The sequence below is a fragment of the Condylura cristata genome, unplaced genomic scaffold (genome assembly GCF_000260355.1).
Source record: "Condylura cristata isolate star-nosed mole 26May11 unplaced genomic scaffold, ConCri1.0 scaffold00005, whole genome shotgun sequence".
NCBI lineage: Eukaryota > Metazoa > Chordata > Mammalia > Eulipotyphla > Talpidae > Condylura > Condylura cristata.
In genome coordinates, this window is record NW_004567106.1 from 1,004,761 (window position 1) to 1,012,783 (window position 8,023).

Here is an 8,023-nt window from a genome sequence, read left to right on the forward strand (position 1 = left end):
TTCCTTTACTCCAATAAGTTTTAAGATACGTGTTTTTTCAAGATATACTTATGCAATTACTTTTTATTTGAAACTAAATTTATTTTTGTAATTTTAAATTGCCAGTTTTAGTATTTTTAGAGCCGATATAGTGTTTATAAATTACATATGAAACTACTTGTCATTTCTTAGACTTCAAGGACATTGTGAAGATTTTTATGATGTAGATATACAAATAATAAGACAAGTAAAAAGAAGCAAATGTGCAAAAGGTAAGCTGTGACAGAGAAACACATGGTGACATAGAGAGAGAGCTAATAGAGGAAAGAAGCAGGAGCTGTATCATTCCTAGCCTCACAACTGCTTATCACAGCATGTAGAAAGAAAGAGACTGTTCCCTTGCAGCCTTACCAAAACCAGCAGAGCTTCTTTCTAGGAGTCCTCTGAAAAGCTTTCCTTGTGCCTCATTGGGTCATAAGCAGAATCTCTGTGCCCAGGAGAAACCCACACTTGGTTGAACCAAATTCATCTTTAAAGATGAAGACATAAGCTTAAATAGCTTAAAATTAAAACCCAGTCCTGGGGTCTAACTGAAGTGAACCCATACGGCAGGTGGTTTCAACAGGTTGCGGACAGTGGCATGATAGGAAGGGTTGGCCTAGGGTAGTTTTTGCTGATGTCTATTATCCTGGTATAACTATTAATATGTGTCTCTATTTCACTTTCAGAAGCAACTAGGTTTTGATGGGAAATTATATGGGAATCCTAATGTGAGAAAAAACAAAATCCCAAAGTCACTATACTTACTACTCTTTGTATAAACTGGTACTATAATTAGGGAGGGAAAAGTATAGCTACCTCCAGAAATTGCAATAAGAATGTCATTAACTCAAACTTTAGTGAATCTTGGATTTTATATATTAAAATGTTAGGCCATTTAAAGAGGCACGTGGAGCTCCCCATCCCCCACCCCGCCGCCCTCGGTGTCGCAAAGGGTTAAAGCGCAGCACTGCTTGGCTAGCAGCAGCTATGCTGGCAGCAGCTCTTCAGCTCAAGTTTGATTATTGGCCTGGGAGGTGATCCAAGCTGCGCAGCAGACCTCTCCAGACCCGCCCACTGCTTTCCTCCGCAGTGTACTTCCTGGATCTGTCTGTTCTGCTCCCCACTCTGTCTCTGGTGAATCCTCTCACTGCCCCTGTGTCTCTGGCCTGTATGTCTGTACCCCAGTTCTGTATGCATAAACAAATAAAATATTTAAAAAACAAACAAAATTAAGAAGAGAGTGGGGCTGGAATTGTGACCCAAGTAAGTAATTCTAGTCCCACCTGCAACATTCAGAAGTTCTATGATTTTGGTTAAGTCTAGGACTAAATTTTCTAAACTCTCAAATTAAGCTATTGGACTACATCATTTTCTTTCAAGCTCTTAACAACCTATTCAACTATAAATATGCATATGCCACTGGGAAGCTGGCCAACATTTGCATGTAGAATAAAAAGGTACAGTTTTAAAGATTAGCACACAATTAGCACAAAGATTAGCCAAGGAGGCATTGAAGCACATGGAAATAAAAGCCAGACAGGCATCAGACACGGTATTGCAGCCAGGAACTCTGGATTATGGGCAAGTGTGCCCCATGTTTGCCATCTGTGAACTCCAAAGCAGCCTACCTTAGGGACAAAGCCTCTAGGATTTAGGATGAAGAATTATTGTAGGTGCAAATCTTAGTCCCTTTGTTGGATTAACATTGACAAGACTTTCCTTCTGTATAGAAGTCGAGGTTTCTTAATTTCTGTTGAGGATTTATTCCACCAGATGACAGGTAACTACTGCCAATTCAGGATTAGGGGGATCCCATTTACCACACCACAAACCCATATAGCACACTGTCTTTTGAAATAGTGAAGTTATTTTTTCTTGCCTCAGTTTTTTAAGATTTACATATTCACAAATGAGGACATGGAGGTATACATGGACTCTCAGCACCCATGGAATAGCTAGCATCAAGTCTTCTATATATGTATCCTTAGAGAATCACTGTCTGTAGTGTCATGTCAAAACCAGACTTTCTGGAGTTCTTTACCTTTCTGAGATACTGCAAAAGACCCCACCCACTTATAAAGACAACACAGCTACTTCTCTGGAGAAAGGTAAGGGGATGGATAAAGGAAACTACATCTGTTCAGTCTTCCTGTAAAGGTCGCACCCTCCCTCCATCATTTTCAATAATCCCCCACTGAGGACATGAGAGTATTAAGTCCATTGAGGAAGTCAGGTTCATGGCATCCTGGGAGTTTAAATGCTCTATGTATGGAGCCTGGGTAGAGTTGGGAGTGGGAGCCCAGAACAGTAACACTTCTATTCCTGTTACATTCTGATTCTCTGAATCAGATGAACATCAAAAGCCACCAGGAAATCTCACAAGTTAAAAAAATAAGTCATAAGAAAAAAAAAATGAGTTAAAATTGTTTATTAAAAAGCTAATAAGTAATCTATGTAAAACATTTAGCATTAGGCTTTGTGTGTCATAAACTCTCTTCTAGTAGTAACTGTGATTATTTAAATCTGTCCTAAAATGTTATTTTAAAGATTTTTTATAACATATACAACATGCCTGGTATTCAATAAATACCACTCATCACATTAAAGAAAAATGATTTTGAGCTTCATATAAATACTGTTTATGAACTAGGAAGTTACTGAAACTAGTTTTATTTTTGGTTTTGAAAACTTATTTTCCATTGGTCATTTCTACCTCTTATAAACTACATCCCTTTGCTAATCTGAGGTATACTAAATGGAACTGACCGTCATAATATAAAAGATAATATCAGCAAAAAGAGCCAGAAAGTCTTACAATAACACACACACACACACACATATAAAACACCAATCATTAAATCACCATAATATAAAAGATAATATCAGCAAAAAGAGCCAGAAAGCCTTACAATAACACACACACACACATATAAAACACCAATCATTAAATCACCATTTGACCAAATGGAATAATTCCTTTCATCTAAATCTAATGGCAGGAAATTGGTGACAGTAAAATTATAAATAGATGGGCAATACAAGCTATATAAGCTGATACTGCTCAGACTTGCCTGGCTATTTCTATGCTTTTCTTGTGGTTCCCTGTTAGAAAGTGTAAGCTTGTGGCAAGCTTTTGGGCCACAGTGGCCCCAATTTCAACCAACCCTGTTTGGTTTGGAGGGGGTGGGAAACTTCAGATGTTTTATTGAGAAATTATTACCCTTTATTCTCTTCTCTCTATTGCACACTAATTCCATTACAGTTCATTTCTACTAAATGTCTTACATACTAAGAATACTCATTGTCTTTATGTAACAGTGACATAACCCTTTTAGAGCACGCAAGTTTGTGGGTCCCAGGTTGCCCCTCAATTTACCTGCTAACAGTTCAACTATACTCTTTTGTGGATTCTTTTCCTAAAGGGCTTTTGGGTTGAAGCCGGTAAAAGGAATTGATGACTTTTATCAAGGTAAGAAGGTTTGAATGATGGGCAAGTTTGGCTGATGGGTGTGTGTTGGAGAAGAGATCTAGAGTTTTGTTTTCCATGGGCTAATCCTAAAATGCTTATTAACCAGGCAGAAGTTTGCTGTATAGTTGGATAATTGTCAGAGATGGATATTTGTTAAATGAATAAATGAACCAAACTAGGCTATCAAAGAAGCATATTTAGGAGTAAAGATTCAGAAGAGTTATTAGAACCTGACATGACATCCTGAAAGAAATATCTGTAATTATTTTGATAGATAGGTCTGGAGAGCAACAGGAAAATTGGACCTAGGGAATTAAACTTGAAGACCCATTGCTGAGCCCTTAAAGTATAGATAAATGTGAAACGTAGAAAATTAAAATATTTTTATGTCACATATTTTAATCAAAGTAAGTGTTGTGTTTGATACGGAAATGTTTCAAGTCATCCCTGTTTTCTATGCTAGTAGCAGTCCCTCCTCCCCAATCTGTGGTGACAAAGAATTTCACAGGAACATTTGAAGGTAGGAGCAGGGAGAGAATCATTCCTTGGCTTGAAAACCACATGACTTAGAAGAATGAATGAGAAATTGGTACTTATTTGTAATAGCTACTGAAATGTTAATATTGGAGAATATTGGAGAAATAGTTACAAACCAACAACATTTGGAGCTTTTATCTTGCACAAATTTCTTGGAAAAAAAATTTTTTTTTAATTAATCAGGCCGAGGTTAATCCAACGCTGTGGGGTCGGAAGCGGGAGGAGAGCCTCCTGCAGGAGAACAACCGGAAGCGCAGGGAGGAGGACGAGGCGGAGTTCTGACACGCAGGGAAGGCTCGCTTTTGTTTTCAGCACTGGCCCTTGGCTAACGTGGCACACGGCCCTTTCTCCCTTGAAGTAGTCCAGTCCGCCATACACAGTCGGATGGCTTTGGTAGAAAACAACGAAATGCTCCTTCCAATGCGGGGCCAGATGAGTAGCTTTTTCTATGGAGGTGACTAGATGCCGTTCAACTGCTGCCCTCCAATGAGGTGGCTCTGGATGCCTGGTAAGTTATTTCGGCTTTTGAGGGTTTGGTTTCAAGGCTGAAATTTACGCTGCCTCTGGACTTGAATGACGGGATCCCGGAGAACAGCACATGTTTGCCATCTAGTTTACTTGCCGTTCTTGCTCCAAAGAGCATTCGTTAACACTCATGGTCAAGCCCATGGTCAAGTCTACAAACGTGGAGGTGAAAGCACGGACGTGGGAGATGCAGGGGCAGGAGGCGTTTACAACGCGGTAAAAATAACCCTGTGAAGAGTGGCAGTCCCCTAAACACCAGGAATGCACTCTCTGGTGCCCTCTGCTGTAGAAACAAGTGAAGACAGTAACTGTCAATACGGCACAAATTATTATTTTTTTTAACCGATCTAGGTCATTGAGCAACACTGCTCCTAACAAGCTACAGTTAAAGACAGAACATCTATTTTTATGTGTGCCAGGAAAAGACACGCTAATCATAGACAGTAGAGCTCCTTAGCACAGCTATAGAAACATTGAACTAATCCTGTCCAGAAATATAACTGCATTTGGGAGTGTGGGAGCAGGGATAGAAAACAGTTGAGTCATGTGTTATATTGATCTCCCGCCTACGGCTGTTTGAAAGGTGACCCTTACCCTTTGTGCTTCTTTAAAGAAGAAATCTTAAATTTAAAAATAAAACCTGAAAAGTCATATTACACAAATTATAGGGGAAAAAATCACATTTGTAAAATTTCAATATCTTTGAGGGGGGTCATCCATAGTACACCTAAAAATTACCAAAACTTAGTTTATTCACATTAATTATTTATATTATATCTTACACAAAGCAAACTATCAGCATGTCATCCTGGTTAAGATTTTGAAGAGAGACCAATAGGGACTTGACCTGCTTTGAAAGGATTCTGATTGCTGTGTTGTAAATAGATTTTAGAAGAGCAAGATTGCAACAGGGAGATCAGTTAATGGGGGACTCTGATATTTTACACAAAATGATAGCGGTTCTGGAGATGATAGAGTAGTGGCAATGAGTGGTGAATTTCTAACTATACAATCAATGGGCTTTAACAATTTGCTCAGTTTGGGAGAGAGGTATCAAAGATAACTGTGAAATAGGTATTCTGAATGAGCATCTTGGAGAATGGAGCCATCACCTGATCTCAAAAAGACTGGAGACTAGGAAAATAATGGAACTGGGAGAGAAGAGATTCTGAGTCGGAGGTAAGAGTTTAAGAGATGAATTGGACATTCAACTTTTGATGACAAACAGGCAGTTGACTCCCTTGGAGTCAGAAATGGCAAATTGGTTGCTATGTAGTTGCTATTTAAAGTGTAAGATTAGATGAGATCAGGAAAGTGGGAGATTTGGGCTTCCCCAACCAAGTTAAGAGGTTGGGTAGAAGAGAGTAACACAATAAGGGAACTTCAGTGAGTCAGAAGGGAAACAGGGAAGTCAAGATGGCAAAGAGATACATACTGAGAAGGTAGTGGATAAGCCCTGCCACCTGTGGTGATGATTTCATTGGCCTCAAGGGTGAGCTGTGTACTTGATGGGTTGTGGTAGAAAAGTAGTTATCAAGCTTTGAACAGATTGTGAGGACAGAGAGTTTAATTTGGAGTCTACTTTTCATCTGAACTGATTTAATCAGAACTGTTTCTGAAACAGCCATGGGGGTGTGGCAAAAGCTGTGGTAATGATTCTAAACCTTTTCTCATTTTGTAGTATTTCATTAACACAATAAGATGTAGTAATGTCATAGTTTATAAACTATTAATTAAAAATATGAGAAGAAAATTAATAATTGGAAAGTAGATTGTTAACAGCCGAGAGATGACAATTTAGAACAGGGATAGTGACGGAGAAGAAATAAAATCAGACACAAGAATTTTCAGAACTTGGTGATGTTAGGAACTGGTTAAAGGAAAAACAGGAGAATGCTCTCAAGTTCAGAGGGGTCATGAACCATTACTTGCCTCCACCTCTTCCAACTAGCCATAACTTGAACTCTCTCAAAAGTGCCTTGTGAAATGTGATGTTGTGGAGATTGAAAATGACCACAGGAGATAATTTCTAATATTCAGAATGTTACAGAAATCATTTATGTTTTCTGTAACATATGTTCAATCATGTTCTTTTTCCTGATAGGAAAAACTGCATCTAAAGAAAATATAACTTTGCAGGACATCTTCAACATGTCAAGAAAAGGGAATAAGTACTGTTCTTTATGATACGGTTTGTGATAAAACCTAGACATCTGGTTTTGCTAACATAAGGATTTATTTTATGACATTTATCTATAGAATGACAAAAGGAAAGTGATCCCATTCATATATTAGCACTAGGACACTTTACATATGGAATCTTCTGCTGAATCAAAGGCCACTTTGCTAACTATTAGTCATCTGGGATGCTGACTAGGCAGTTGAACAGATACACACATACTTTAAATTGTGAAAGAGCTATTTACTGGGATTCCAGTACTTTGGAAATTTCAAGGATTTGCTACTACTGAAGTGCATATTACTGGTCTGTACTGTATTTCATGAATTTGGTCTTTTTATTTCTAGGAATGTTAACATGAGTCATCCATAATGGAAAACTTATAAGGTCCCTGTCGAGAAATGTCTCTCAGACCTAACCTTATATAAAGACTTATAGATGTGTAATCTCTTTCCAGGAAAAAGAACCTCAAAGATTAATTTGCTCCCAAATTCCAGTAACTTTTCAGGCTATTGTTGTATGTATTTTGTTTTAAATATAACCCTGGACTTCATCTTATTTTGTCTACTGATTTTTCATTGAACTATAATTCTATTCCTGCTATGTGCTTTAATAAATTGTCTCATTTTTTTTTTTTAAATGAGGCAGGCCAAATCAGCATATTTCAGAAAAAGGGAAGACAGGAATGGGGAAGGAAAGGAGGTGAATTTGCATAAGTCAAAGCACTTTTGTTACCCTTCGTCTCAGGTGACCACATTCATATAAAAATGATAAAACCTAAAAGGACTAAAAGGTGTATGTATCCTTAGCAAGTTTCCTGTGTACTACTGAATTCACTCACATCTTTACTAAGAAAATTTCTTCCCAAATTATACAATTCTTGAACCATCAATAAATTTTGAATATCATTTTGATTTCATGTAAAATGTCAAGAACTATTTCTATCACATAAGTTAACATCTTACATCCCATTTGGAGTCCACCAAAGGCCATTTTAATTTGCTTACCAAAAAAAAAAAAATTCTTAATGCCATAGCTACTATTTTAAGAAACAATATAAGAACTCAAGTAACAACCTATCTTCCCGTATTACTTAAACAAAAAAAGTATTTGTGCAAATATTTATGTTGGAAAAAACAAAAAACAAAAGCAGGGGCCTCTCTGGTGGCCCAACAGGTTAAAGTACAACACTATGAAGCTTTCTGAAGCCAGTGCAGCATGAGTTCGATCCCACATGACATGGGAGACTCTCCTGACCTGCCCACTGCTCCCCTCAGCAGCAGTGTATTTCA